General features: G+C 42.4%; 1 protein-coding gene across 1 annotated transcript in view; it reads left to right on the forward strand.

The window, feature by feature from the left end:
- Window positions 1–3956: 3956 nt before the first annotated feature.
- pdlim5b (PDZ and LIM domain 5b) overlaps window positions 3957–14189 on the forward strand; it is a 68202-nt gene continuing 57969 nt past the window's right edge. Inside the window, exon 1 of the mRNA XM_080834062.1 lies at window positions 3957–4017. The gene's annotated coding sequence lies outside the window, so the exon portion shown is untranslated. The remainder of the gene's footprint in view (window positions 4018–14189) is intronic.

Raw genomic sequence — 14189 nt, forward strand, 5'->3', positions numbered from 1 at the left:
GTGGGCTGTGCTGAGATTAGTTGTAAGCATCCCTTAACTGATACTCTCATGGATGAATACTTTAAAAACTTGTCAGTTATCAAATTCAAAGACTGTTTGCACGGATATGGAACAACAGGTGTGGACCAACAATCAGTTGCACATTTCCTTATATGTGTTAAACTGCCCAAAAACGTAGGAAACAGTCAGGAAACCATTAGAACTTTTGTCTGCCATCTTACTTTTGTTCAGTCAGATGTCAGCTGAAAGATTTCTGACTTTGTTTAGTCAAGCGCAAAGCACCTCAGATTTTTCTCTAACCTGAAACTTGTTCAATAAACTTGGGATGGGTGATATTGATAAAACGTCAGACTTTGTTTATATTTATCAAGCTTGTCTGATTCTTCACACATTTCCTGGTAGGCTATGTTCGAGCAAAATACCTAGTAGTCTCTTTCTTATCTGCGTCAATAGTGATGCTGTTGAGTGTTTTATAGCCAAAGTCTTACGTACGTTCATTGGCCAACGACCTGGAACTCAACCCAGCTAATCTTGAATGCGTCCCGTGACCTTAAAGCTGTTCCAGTTTCCGTGCATATGGACGTCAACCGGCAGTACGCTTCATGTTACTCCTTGCACTTAGCTCTGCATCATTTACCTTCTCTGTGAAGACCAGTCGGATCGAGTCGGATTGAGTCGGATCCCTCAGATCGTCTCTGCCCGGATAAACTGGTCAGAACACCCACACCTACATTGAATTGTGCACTGATGTGCGTTTCTATTTGCTTTTGGCCTTGGGGGACGCCAAACGTATTGAAGCATTGTTCTTTCTCGTCTCATTTGCAAACAAAAGCATTAATAGTATACAAATAACATGAATTGTTTTACTTTAACCCTCTTGGTTAAAAAAAAATACATTGAATAGTGGCGTGAGGAAAATTCAATTTTAACAGGTCCACACTCAATAAGAGACCTGGAAATTCTACGGGAAGATCTGAAAAGCGGCAGACTTGAATAGATGTATCATGTAGCCTGCTGTACTACTGTTGTTCTGTTTATCGCCACTGGAGTGCAGTAGAGTACTATATAAATGTTTAATTTGACTAGATAAGCCTACTGTGCGTGTGAAAATGCTCTAGTTAGTAAGTCACAATGCTCGGCATCGCTTTTAACCATTTTGAAAGAAATAACCCTGTACTGTCATCATCAGCGCCGTGCAGATAACAGTTAGATCAGCCCTTTTCTAGAACCAGAAGGAGGTGGGGTGTGGTGGGGAGGTAGGGACATCTGCAGACGGAGGGGTGTGTATAGGAAGGAGGGATAGGGATTGTGTCTACTTTCATCTATGGCCTCTTCCCTAAACCTACAAGGCCATTTTTAAGTCAGTAATCTATTTTAGCTGGAATGTTGGGCATCATTTCCTGTGCACACACGGAATGGAGAGAGTGACATGACACAATTCCACATCCAGCTAACACATTTCCATTGTGGGCAGGCATCCCAGTCACACCTTCTGCATATTTTTGTGATTTTATCACAGTATATGAACAGGTGAGAACTCATTAGACCTACTCTCTACACCCACACCTACATTGAATTGTGCACTGATGTGCGTTTCTATTTGCTTTTGGCCTTGGGGGACGCCAGACGTATTGAAGCATTGTTCTTTCTCGTCTCATTTGCAAACAAAAGCATTAATAGTATACAAATAACATGAATTGTTTTACTTTAACCCTCTTGGTTAAAAAAAAATACATTGAATAGTGGCGTGAGGAAAATTCAATTTTAACAGGTCCACACTCAATAAGAGACCTGGATATTCTACGGGAAGATCTGAAAAGCGGCAGACTTGAATAGATGTATCATGTAGCCTGCTGTACTACTGTTGTTCTGTTTATCGCCACTGGAGTGCAGTAGAGTTCTATATAAATGTTTAATTTGACTAGATAAGCCTACTGTGCGTGTGAAAATGCTCTAGTTAGTAAGTCACAATGCTCGGCATCGCTTTTAACCATTTTGAAAGAAATAACCCTGTACTGTCATCATCAGCGCCGTGCAGATAACAGTTAGATCAGCCCTTTTCTAGAACCAGAAGGAGGTGGGGTGTGGTGGGGAGGTAGGGACATCTGCAGACGGAGGGGTGTGTATAGGAAGGAGGGATAGGGATTGTGTCTACTTTCATCTATGGCCTCTTCCCTAAACCTACAAGGCCATTTTTAAGTCAGTAATCTATTTTAGCTGGAATGTTGGGCATCATTTCCTGTGCACACACGGAATGGAGAGAGTGACATGACACAATTCCACATCCAGCTAACACATTTCCATTGTGGGCAGGCATCCCAGTCACACCTTCTGCATATTTTTGTGATTTTATCACAGTATATGAACAGGTGAGAACTCATTAGACCTACTCTCTACACGTCAGAGATTTTGGTCACTGGTTTCTGTCTCTGCGTAGCTACAGTTAATGTCAGTCAAAGACAAACTGCAATTAAAGGTATTTTAGGCCGCACTGCTATACTACTACTGCCCGCACCAACATTATTACAGTGCATGAAATGCCCTGTATTGTTATTCCTAAACTTCTTCTTCTTCGTACCTTTTTCTGTGAATAATTCAGCTCGAACCGCTTAACTTAGAAACTTCGTTCAAACTTTGTCGCGTAGGTCTTGTAAAGGACACGTATGCTATGTATTTTTCACTTCACAACTTACTTTTTAAGATATTAAAGAAAACAAATATAAAGTTTCCCATTGACTTACATTGGGCCATCATGGCATCAAAAAAACAACAACAAAAACTTGCGGAGTTTTGACAACATGACATTTTTTTCCCCAATGGTGGGTAACTGTCCCAAAAGTGTTGTACTGGCTTGCACCTGTGCTTCACAGACACCTGCGCCAAGGTTCCAATGCTCCTCGTTTCTCTGTCCCTCTCCATTCAACTGTATACATATTAAGAGACACCTTCCATCCTCTCACAATCCATCTATCTGCTTCACTCTTTTTTCTCTCCTTCTTTCAATATTTCCCCTCTTCACTCTCTCTTTACTGTCTTTATCCAGAGACACTCTTGTTCACTCTTCTTTCCTTTCTTCCACATTTCTTTCCTTTCTTCTTTCCTTCTTCCATCTCTCTGCTTCACTCTTCTTTATTTTCTTCTTCCTGTCTTACCTTTTGCATTTCATGCACTGGTATTTCCTTCAGGAAATGCATTTTCTAGTTATTTTCTGATATACTACTAATGTGATACGATGTTCTCAGCTTACCAAAAATAAATAAAGCAAGGTTCAGTGAAACGAATGGCTTTTGACGCTATTTTGCTTCCAACAATCGTCACCAGGGAGTGCTATTACAGCCTACTTCAAACTTCCTTCTTATCTGATCTGTCAATCTGCTGATGTAGACCATCCAAAACCGTTCAATGCAACGAGTAGGCTACCCTATTTCACTAATTTCATAAAGTTAACACGGAGTTAAACCAGTTCTCCTCTACGGTCTGCTGTCTTTTTCCTGATTCCACACTGTGACGCTTAATATCCTTTTGTTTCCTTCGGCACCTGCCAGACTCAGTCTTGTTCCTTTCCTGTGGAATTCATGTTACCTGTGAGATTGGCTGACCTTCGTCACTTTTATAACGGCTCACTGTTCAGTCACACGCCATTCCCTTCACTGTCTAAGCAGCATCAGGATACTACCAGACCACCACATCCTGACGCGCAATTTATAAATGTCACCATTCCTCTTAAAGCCAAACTTAAGCTGGAATGTGAGAACAGGGAGATGTTATGGACATGGATTTAATACAAAATTTCAGTGCACTTATAGCCTAATCTTGAGAAAGTTTCCCTGTGAACTTGGTCGGAATGATCCCCTCTCTGCCCATCAGCCAGTGACGCGAATAAAGTGTCCCTCCTCCCCGCGGCCAGCGAGAAAAGACGAGTTGGAGGCGGAAGTACGGATTGTCGTTCAGTTTCTCAGCTAAGCGTTGGGTCACAAGCTTCCTCGTTTTCACGGCTTCAGCAACTCCTTTCAAAAGGTGAGCAAAATAACAGTTATGATGGAATGCAATGACCCTATCGAGATGTTACATTGAATGACAGACAAACGTAAAGTCAGTAGATATTTATAAACTATTTATAACTTCCAAAAAAACTATGTCAACTAAATAGGTTGTAAAGTTCGCCTATCCATGTGATTACCTGTTCATTAACTTCAATCTAGACTCACGCCGGTGTTGAACTTTTTCATAGCAGCCACATTTGTAATACAACCTTATAACAAATAGTATAGCGTAAAACCAATAACGTTGAATAGGTCTCTGATATTAAAATCTTTACTTTTGCTAATTCAACCTTTCGGTGACATTGATTTGACAGAAGTATGGTAATATAATTACTTTCGGCAGTTGTTAGTAAATATGTAATAGGCACTAAACACTGAACCCACCAGTCACGATAAACTTTAGAGATAACTAGAGTGACGGTGAGGCAGTTTAGGGCGGGTGTGTCATGGCAAGCAGAGACTTGAGCTTAATGTCCAGACGGACGATGCTGTAGAATGGAGTTCGGCTGTGGGCATTGTGTTCTGCACGTTTACAGTATTAACAGGTCTGTCGCTAGGCATCGCATATTTCATTTAGAGCAGACGTGACTGATTTTGTTTGTCTTTCTTTGTTTTTCAAATTGTGTGGACGGAGAGTTAACGCAAAGTTAAGTCAGTGTATGTGTCAAGTGTATTACTAGATATTTACCATTTCATGTGTTCAAGAAGAGCAGGTGTAATTTTGTGTGTATTCATTTAAATAGTAAGATGTAATTTGACGAGACTACATCAGGGCCGCTGTGTGTCTTGCTCAGGCAGGGGGAACGATGATCTCATAAGGGTTCCCACCTCTACCGCTTTAATTCTTAAAGTTGGTCTGGTTTGGTTTGCATTACGTGTTTTTTTAACATGGCAGTAATTGACAGAGGCATGAGTAGGACCTCCTTATGTGTGATACGTGGGGGTGCAGTGGGTACAAATAGTCCAGGCCAGGCCCAACCTTCACCTCTGGTTTTGGAGGCAGCCCGAACACTTAATTCAGAGGGTTCTGGATCTTGTGTCCAAACATGAGGGCTGCAGGGTTGCACTTTGTAGACTCCTGATTGCTGTCTGTTATGCCCACAAGACGGCTGCTGCCCAGAGTGCGGTTTAAACATTAAACTAGTCCATCACTTTGGGTATGCCATGCTTTTTTTTATGCCAAGCTGCTTTCATAACTCGCTTTATATGCCAGCTTCAAAGTTCCATCCCTGGTCACTGTGTAGCTCCTCTGGTGCACCGAAATGACAGAGCATCTTGTTGACCAGATGCTCAGTGGTGGTGGGAGCACTCTGGTCGGGAACTGCATACGCTTCTAGCCACTTGGTAGAGTAGTCAATTGTCACGAGGATGTAGCGATTACCCTTGCCGGCGGTGGAAAAGATGCCTAGGATGTCTACGCCCACAAGCTCCATTGGTGCACCCACCTGGTACTACCGCAGTGGAGTGTTGGAGCGCCAGGTCTCCATATCTGACGACTCCATGGCCAGTAGGAGCAGGACCAGAGCCGATGAAGAGTCTTAGCCAGTCCAAAGTAGCCTGCCCGCCCCCGTTGAATTGGGCTGCCAGCTGGACTTAGATGAGGTATGTCTCAAGCCAGCTCTCTCTGTTGTAGCGGGGAAGCTTCATCGTTACTCGCCAGGGTGGTCTTGCTGGTGCAGTGTCGGTGACTCCCGGCTCATTACATCAGCGGCTGGCCCTAAAGCTCCCAGCGTGGCTGCCTCCCCGTTCATCCTCAGGCATGCTGGCCATCATCTGAGTCTGTATGATTGTGGTTAGCAGCCGTGTGTGTGTGTGTGTAAAGAGTGTGTGTGCAGAGCCCTGGAGAGGGGTCAGGGCCAGATGTCAGCCAGGTGTTAAGGCATTTTTATACTTCTACGATTCTCTCCGATTTGGTCGTAGAGGGACACTTTGGCACGCCTTGGCACGCCTTGGTAACACCTTCACCCAGGTGTTGCCGCCCATCCGACCCGTCGGAGAGCCGTCGGAGAGCTGGTCGGAGACAAACGCTTTTTTCTAACTTTTCTTAAAGAGACGGAGAGAGTCGGAGACCCCCTTGGCTGTGATTGGCCAGTTTACGACATAATTTCCAAACAACATCATTTCCGGTGTTGTACCCGATTCAGCACCCCCGTCAGAATATGCACCCCCTTGACGCACCACTCGCAGTTCGCCTAAACAAACGCAGGGAAAAATACTATACTACGATTTCATTATTTGTGAAAGAGATGGAAGAGAAGAACACAAGTGATTACAGTCTTTAGAACTGTTCTAAAGAGTACAAACAACCGATGTTTTTCTATGCACCCCCTTGACGCACCACTCGCTTGATCGGAAAGGAAAGCAGTTCGCCTAAATAAACGCATGGAAAAATACTATAGGCTACTACGATTTCATTATTTGTGAAAGAGATGGAAGAGAAGAACACAAGTGATTACAGTCTTTAGAACTGTTCTAAAGAGTACAAACAACCGATGTTTTTCTTCCAAAAGCCTCGGATAATAGCGAACGCAAAAGAACACCTTTTTGTTCTGTGGAAATATATAGCCTACCCCAGCCATGACTACAAAATGAATTAATGTAATTTTGAATGAGCAAGTTGAATGAATTTGACACGGTGTTTCACAAGACTAAATAACGAAATGCAGTTTAGTATCTAACAGGAAGTGCAAATAAGCAGAAAGTGCAGAATATGTGCATATGAATGGCAGTGGTATATACATAATGAGATAGTATAAGATACAGTATGATACAGTACTCTGTTTACTCATACTAGTCCCATGTCTGTACTCTGAAAAGCATTTGATGATCGGATCAACAGAATTCTTTTAAAGGGGGGGGGGGGGGGGTGCATATCACGACAGGCCTATTTTCACACCAGTCAGAATAAGCACCCCCCTGTTCAATTCTACTAGGAAGGTGTCACATGCATGAAACTCACTGTGCTTACTCATACTAGTCCCATGTCTGTACTCTGAAAAGCATTTGATGATTGGATCAACAGAATTCTTTTAAAGGGGGGGGGTGCATATCACGACAGGCCTATTTTCACACCAGTCAGAATAAGCACCCCCCTCTTCAATTCTACTAGGAAGGTGTCACATGCATGAAACTCACTGTGCTTACTCATACTAGTCCCATGTCTGTACTCTGAAAAGCATTTGATGATCGGATCAACAGAATTCTTTTAAAGGGGGGGTGCATATCACGACAGGCCTATTTTCACACCAGTCAGAATAAGCACCCCCCTGTTTAATTCTACTAGGAAGGTGTCACATGCATGAAACTCACTGTGCTTACTCATACTAGTCCCATGTATGTACTCTGAAAAGCATTTGATGATCGGATCAACAGAATTATTTTAAAGGAGGGGGTGCATATCACGACAGGCCTATTTTCACACCAGTCAGAATAAGCACCCCCTGTTCAATTCTACTAGGAAGGTGTCACATGCATGAAACTCACTGTGCTTACTCATACTAGTCCCATGTATGTACTCTGAAAAGCATTTGATGATCGGATCAACAGACTTATTTTAAAGGAGGGGGTGCATATCACGACAGGCCTATTTTCACACCAGTCAGAATAAGCACCCCCTGTTCAATTCTACTAGGAAGGTGTCACATGCATGAAACTCACTCTGCTTACTCATACTAGTCCCTTGGCTGTACTCTGAAAAGCATTTGATGTTGGAGTCAACAGAATTATTTTAAGGGGGGTGCTTATTCTGACCGGTGTGAAAATAGGCCTGTCGTGATATGCACCCCCCCCCCCCCCCTTTAAAAGAATTCTGTTGACCCCAACATCAAATGCTTTTCAGAGTACAGACATGGGACTAGTATGAGTAGGCAGAGTGAGTTTCATGCATGTGCCACCTTCCTAGCAGAATTGAACAGGGGGTGCTTATTCTGCATGGTATGAAATTGGCCTGTCGTGATATGCACCCCCCCCCCCCCCTTTAAAAGAATTCTGTTGATCCGATCATCAAATGCTTTTCAGAGTACAGACATGGGACTAGTATGAGTAAGCAGAGTACAGTATCATACTGTATCTTATACTATCCTAGTATATACCACTGCCATTCATATGCACATATTCTGCACTTTCTGCTTATTTGCACTTCCTGTTAGATCCTACACTGCATTTCGTTATTTAGTCTTGTGAAACACCGTGTCAAATACATTCAACTTGCTAATTCAAAATTACATTAATTCATTTTGAAGTCATGGCTTGGGTAGGCTATATATTTCCACAGAACAAAAAGGTGTTCTTTTGCGTTCGCTATTATCCGAGGTTTTTGAAAGAAAAACATCGGTTGTTTGTACTCTTAGAACAGTTCTAAAGACTGTAATCACTTGTGTTCTTCTCTTCCATCTCTTTCACAAATAATGAAATCGTAGTATAGTATTTTTCCATGCGTTTATTTAGGCGAACTGCTTTCCTTTCCGATCAAGCGAGTGGTGCGTCAAGGGTTGCATAGAAAAACATCGGTTGTTTGTACTCTTTAGAACAGTTCTAAAGACTGTAATCACTTGTGTTCTTCTCTTCGATCTCTTTCACAAATAATGAAATCGTAGTATAGTATTTTCCCCTGCGTTTGTTTAGGCAAGCGAGTGGTGCGTCAAGGGGGTGCATATTCTGACGGGGGTGCTGAATCGGGTACAACACCGGAATCACACATGTCAGGACCTCACATTTCCTGTTTTCTGTCAAAATGTTTTAGTACGACTTTGGTAAACTACAAAGCTGCACAGCATGCAGCATTAGGCTACCGTATTTTATATAAACCCTCGAAAAGTACATTTCTCCCGACCACTGTTGGTCTCTTGGCTGGTGGCTCGGTGTTGAAAGTGCCTTCTCCAACCAGCTTCAACTGACATCTAACGTAATTTGCTACGGAGTAATGCTGGCAGCATAATTACTTTGCATCTATTAAATAGGAAATGTATTTCATGTATGTGTAGAACCTATTTAGAATGACTGACTTTACATAAAACGGCAGTGAAAGACATTTGAGTCAAACATTACTTTTGCCTCAATGAGGGTGGCGTGTGAGAGCATAATCGGCACGACAACGTTGTACTTATTAGCAGCACACTTTTGAGAGTTATTGTGAATACGCTAACGCTTGATTTAGCGGAAAATCTAGTAAACGAACGTACCACCTGTCTCCTGTTCTGTTGTTGTTGTAGTTGTCGCTCAAATCGCTACAAGCACGTCCTCTGCTTATAACTCAAACTAGTCCAGCAGCTCCACCATCAACCATTGTCTGTTAGTTGTTAGTTCTCTTGTTGTGTTTCTGATATAACTATAACACTGCATGTGGATTGGTATGAAGACTGCAGTGGGTTTAATTTTCTGCCACTTACTTCATAGTTCTACGGGTATTTCTGTTCGAAGTGTGCATGCTTTGTTTTATAGTGACGTTTCACGCTAACACTTTTGACAAGGGCAACCGTCTCGTTGCAGATTAAACACATCGGTTTTGTCCTGCCCACAAGCAGCACAAATGCATAGCCTACTTGTCAGTCCACTCTGTCTTAAATTCGAGAGTTTTGGAATCAACTTTTCGTGTGTGAGAGCCTGGCAGATGATCATTAGTAAGTGTGCTAATGTATGTGTTTTTCCAACATATTCATGGTTGAAATCGCAGTCCCACAACTGTATGTTGAGGTATGCATGTTCTTGCTGTGTGTCTGATATAACTATAACACTGCATGATGTATGATGTATGATGTATGATGAATACCGTGGGTTTATTTTTCTGGCCCTGTCCTCAGAGTTTGGGGGGTAATTTTGTTCGAAGTGTGCATGCTTTGTTTCATAGTGACACATTCACGTTACCACTTTTTGACAAGGGCAACCGTCTCGTGGCCAATGAGTGCATTGTCATAGCGTTGTAGTTATTCAAAGGTTAACCAGCGATCATTGCAGTATGAATGTGACAAAAATACCAAAGAAAATAAGAACGTATTCATTTTATTGGATCGTTTTATAATAGTTTCTGTATTGTATGTAAGATAAGCATATCGTTTTGTTATAAATCGCAATGTTTTTCACAAAAAAATGACCACCACGATGGAGATACATTTGCCTACTCAAGTGAATATATAGCATTAGACATATTAGCATTGACTGTACTACATGTCTCCAAGGCCCATGTGACTGCACCTGCCCGACGGGTCTTGAAGCAGCATCCGTGTCATGTCAGTGACAGTTGGGAGGAAAAACAATCAATGACTTCCAATAAAGAGGTTATGTGGTAGCTACGGGCTCGACAAACAGTAGTTACCCCACCCAGCGGTCTGGCGTTGAATAGGTTGAATAGACTTTAGGACGCATAGCCGTCGGAGTAGTATGTAAGCCCGACCAGTACGTTCAATTTTTTCTGAATCAACCGCCTGCCCCCGCCCGCCCATTTTTTTTTCGAGGACGGAGAGGGATGCAGAAGTATAAATTAGGCTTTAGCTCCACGCCCTGCCCTGTGGTGCTGTCCCTGCCCAATCAGACAAGTCTTCTCACTGATGTTAGTGAGGCCGGGCTGGGCTGTGGTTAAGACATTCTCTGAACAAAAAGGTGTTTACAGGTGTGGTCAACAATTCTGGAGAAAGATTGTTGACCACAGCCAAACAAATACCCCCCTCCCCTCAGTGCTCTTTCAGAAGTTCTACCTGCCAAATTCATGGACGTGCACTGCCAAGGCAACGACACTAAGAATTGGGCTCGCGGACCAAAAGAGAAACATGGTGGAATCCAGGGCATCGGCTCCCTGAGGGCCAATTCTTGACAAGGGTGGTGGAGTTGGATGCCTCTTTCTCAAAGCTAAAGCAAAACAGACATTATGTAAAAGATCATTAAACAAACAACATGCAAGCAAACAAACACAGCATCCAAAGCACCACAGAGTAAAAACTAGCAAGAGTTATTTGTTTAAAGGCACCCAGTGCAACTTTCGAGGCTTAAAAATAAACATTCAATTTCTAGTCTTTTTTACACGTAGTAAGTTTCAATAACTCCATACCATTACATACCCACATTCAAGCAGCAAAGATGAGACGTCGTTGTGTGGTGAGAACTGATAGAAAATCGATAACAACAACAATCGCCACCATTTTCTTTATTTTTTGTAACCTACAATAAATAAAGCAGGCTTCCAGTCAATGGAAAAATGGCTTCTCCCCACCGGTGATTGTTGTTGTTTACGATTTTCTATCAGTTCTCACCACACAACGACATCTCATCTTTGCTCCTTGAATGTCGATATGTAATGGTATGGAGTTATTGAAACTTACTACGTGTAAAAAAGACTAGGAATTGAATGTTTATTTTTCATTGAATGTTTACATAAAGTTGCACTGGGTGCCTTTAAGTTAGAAAATCTACAGTGACCGAAGCGTTTTTAGCTAAGCTAACAAGAAAGGAAACGTTACCTAGCATAGCATTTCAAATTATGCATCAATCCAAATAATTCCACTGTGCTAGGAAACTTGTGGTTAAAGGTCTTCGAGGCTATAAAACCCTTCGCAAACATTGTGCGAATGAATACCATAATATAGAGTGAACAACGGCTGAGCAACTAACGTTGTGGGTTAGCAAACTGTCGCTATCGCTGTCGCTGTTGTCATAGCAAAAAGTTTGAAAATGCGGTAGAAGTCTTTAAGTTTTAGTTTAAAAATGGAATAGAACTGATGTAGAAATGTATGTGGCTAAGGTTGGTAGCGTATCTATTTTGAGGAGCTGGTGTATCAGCATGAGCCTTCGCTCTGTACAAAGGCTGTGTGTACACTGACAACACATCAAGCAGACACTGCCTGGTGAAATATGTGACAAAGTGTCAGTAGTCAAGTCCTGTCAAAGCATAGACCACTGTAGCTCCAGGATTCCTGGACCAAAGCAAATCCCCTGCTGTGTTAGGCCTTGTTGGCCTTTTTCAAACAGTCATTCATACAAGGATGTGAAATAACAGCCCAGACTCCTGGTAGTTCACTTCTGTCATTACCCATACACATTTACAGGCCCTATAATTAGTACCATATTTCTGTGAAAAAAGGATATAGAAACATGTCTTCCCCCAGTTCTATTCCCAACATGACATACTTTGCATTGCTGTTTGTGTTTTGTTTTTTAGGCTGAGTCATAAATCCAACACAGACGGTCAAAGTCGGGCACTTCCAGATGCATTGAACCTTGCACGCTTTGTGAGAAACATGCCATTCGCTCTTGTCTGGTATCGATGGTACTGAGTGCAGTTTTTGAGGGATTCCAGTCTTTCCATGGGTGTGCCTCTGGCATCCCCCCCCCCCCACTCCCCTGCTATTTGGTCTAGCTCTCTTGGTGCTAGTGGGGACCGGCGGACAAGGAGGCCGCCACTGTTGACGGGTCAGTCTGAAGACTTGCCAGTTTTCACACCGAGATCATTACTCACATAGTCACGGGCACCTGAACTCATCTTTTCAAGGCTGCTTTGTAGCGAGGCCCTTAGAAGTAAAGAAGCAGATGTTGACTTACAATGAAAGAGTAGCCCAAATACTCTCTGCTGTCTGGAGGCTGTCTCTGCTACAGGATGCTAGCGGCTGAGTAGCCCAAATACTCTCTGCTGTCTGGTGGCTGTCTCTGATACAGGATGCTAGGAGCTGATACAGCATGGCCAACTTGGCTGAAGCTTGTTGACAAAGGCTGAGAAAGGTCATTTCAGTCAAATGAATCAGCACAAATAGCTGTAGTGGCTGAAGATGAATAGCCATTTTGTTTTCTTTTTTTTCTGGGAGTGATAGCTAGGTCATATTTAAAAGAAGCATTGTTAAGAAAAACAGCTTAACCATGTAGTAGGTCTTTGGCTGTATCTATGAGGATGTTAAGGACCTCGGAGACTAAACGAAAACCATATACATATCCATATGGTCTTTTGTAAGTACCACACACACTTGCAGTCATATATCCATGACAGTGAAACCCTTGACACTTTCCTCAAGAGCGGTCCTTAGAGAGCTATTCATGGCATAATACCATGGTTGGTTTATTTAACCCAACCCACCCATTACTCTTTACGGAGCAAAGAGCTCGGGCAATAGCCTACCAAACAGTGAGGTGAGATAAATCATCCATCACCATGCCCCTGACAGACAGATGTGTGCACATGTTGAAGGCACCCATACCGATGCACACTCCCAGGCAGTCTTTTCTCCGTTTCTCTGACGTCTGCTGCTGGTAATATTCTGAGATGTTTTAGATATTTTGGGTTGGCCTGTCTGTTTTTTTTAAAGAGAAGGCTCTTGTTGAGATTTTGTAGATACACAGAAGTGCGTTTGCAAACATTACATACTAATTTGTATTACGTTGCGCTTCATTTTTCAGTCCGAACTGAACCAACACTTCATGGAATAGACAAAGACTGGTGTGATCTGAGATTTGATTGGAAGTTGTCTCCTGTGGAACAGTGACGTCATCCTAGACTGTGGTTCTTTGCCTCTTTGAGCAGAACTCTGACCTGGACTAAGCTGAACTGGGTTACCTGAAGGAAGTGCTTCCAGTGTAGTGGCCACTCCCTTGAATGGACACTCCCAGAAGTCTAGACTGCTGGGCTCTAGTACACAGAGAGTAGTAGGGCCTATTCTTTTCTGAGATGACTCATAAATCAGTCACTTATTCAGCTGAACTCTGAACCTGTCGTTTGGTGAGAAATGAGAGTTGTGTAGTGCCCAGATGGCTTTTTATTAGCTGAGATTTTGCCTCAGGCCAAATGCCCTAAGGGAGGGGGGTTCCCTCGTCGTTTAAATAATGGGACAAATTGGCTTTGTTCAGATGAAGAGTTTATTTCTGGTATGTTTCCATTTCAAATACAGTACAAATAATATGGGAAACATTTAAAGCATTCTGGATATGGTCATGGGGTCCATGTCTTATTTGAGTATCTCTATGTTACTGTTATTAAGTCATTATGTATGAATGTATTATAGATATGTTCTTATTATGATTGTATTCTTCATGCCTGATTCGGTTCAGTAATTACACATTTTATATTCTCCCCATAATCAATCTCGTATGACTAACACTGTTTTATCATTTATGCTGTTAAAATTGTAACAAAATCTCAAACCTTTAATCTCATCAGCCTACTAAATAGTACAT

This window comes from Sprattus sprattus, assembly GCF_963457725.1.
Source record: "Sprattus sprattus genome assembly, chromosome: 3".
Lineage (NCBI taxonomy): Eukaryota > Metazoa > Chordata > Actinopteri > Clupeiformes > Clupeidae > Sprattus > Sprattus sprattus.